Below are 1404 nucleotides of genomic sequence, written 5' to 3'. Positions count from 1 at the left end.
GGCGAGGCAGGGAAGCAGCCTGTTTCTCTGACCCGGTTGCAGCACCCAAGTATCTTTAATGCATCTTCTGCAGCACCCAGGGCGGTTCGTGGGGGAAGCGTGCTGGTGGCATCACTGGGCGCTGGGAGGGGACAGCATGGTCTCCCACCCAGCACACAAACACTGGATTGGGAGTGCCAGATCCAGCTCTGGGGTGGATACTGGTGCCAGGAACTAGCCCTGGGGCTGTGGCTGGGTTGTGGGGAGGTCTGGGGACAGGTACAGGAGGTCAAAGCTACACCTGAAGTGCAGGAGCTCCTGTCCAGCAAGGTGGGCATGGTGAAGGTACGTGAATGCTATCTCAATCGCCGTGGGCAAACCCTGCTGCTCTGTGCTGTACCCATGGCTGCACTGATGCTTTTTGTATTGCCTCTAGAAAAAAAAAAAACAACCCAAAACACATAAAACCATCCGAGTTGGGGAAGGGTCTGTCTGGAGCGACCTTCGTGTGTGTGCGGCTGAGCCGGTGCTGCGGAGCTGCTTCACACCCAGCTAGGGGTGGGAGTATCCTCTGAAGCCGCTTGCTCCCCCTCGGGTGCTTGTTTGTGCCCGGCTGCTTTCGGTTTGGTGCTGCGGAGCTGCACTTGCCATGAGACGCGTCTGCTTTCTCTGCTGATGGTGCTCAGATTTGCTATGCACGTCCTCTGTTCTCATGTCTCAGTGCTGAGTGGGACTGCACTGCCTTTAGGTCTGTATCCAGGTCTGTCTTCACGGCAGGTTTTACGTGTGGCAATACAGCCCTATGTTAAAGTCCACCCTGAAAGGTTTCTGCTCTGATCTTGCTCTAGTTGCAGTGGGAAGAAGGCATCGGGGGGGCCCTTTCTGCTGCAATTCTCACGCTGTTCCCCCCGTGGGGTGCTGCATCCCCTGCTGCAGGCAGCTGTGCTGTCCAGCCCCTCCTGCCTGCAGCCGCAGGACCCTGGGGCAGGGGTGAGGGGGGTGCCACGGGGCACCCAGGCATCCGCCGGAGCTAATGGCTCTGCCCTGTTTCTCCTACTGCAATAAACTCGCAGAAGTGAGCTTCAGGATGAAAGCCCACCTGCCAGCTAGGGATAGACTTTGCTTTGCACATAAACCTGCACAGAGGTGTTTATGCTGAAACTACTCAGGGACTTGTTCTGCCTTTTTAAGCTTCGTCCACTCACCCAAAATCTCCTACAGCCTTTCTCCTCTCCATCCCATGCACCATCCCCAAAATTGCCTTGTACAAAATCCTCTTGGAGGTGAGAGCAGAGATGCCTGCTGGCCGTGAGGCTGGGATGGGTGTGTGCCCTGATGCATTGTTCCTGCTTTGCCGGCAGATTTATTAGTGTAATGAAAGGGAGGAAAGTGCTCTATGAATCACCGTCACACCAGGGCATGGCA

The sequence above is a fragment of the Fulmarus glacialis genome, unplaced genomic scaffold (genome assembly GCF_000690835.1).
Source record: "Fulmarus glacialis isolate BGI_N327 unplaced genomic scaffold, ASM69083v1 scaffold5449, whole genome shotgun sequence".
Classification (NCBI taxonomy): domain Eukaryota; kingdom Metazoa; phylum Chordata; class Aves; order Procellariiformes; family Procellariidae; genus Fulmarus; species Fulmarus glacialis.
The sequence above is the reverse complement of the archived record's forward strand: the minus strand, read 5'-3'. Positions refer to the sequence as shown.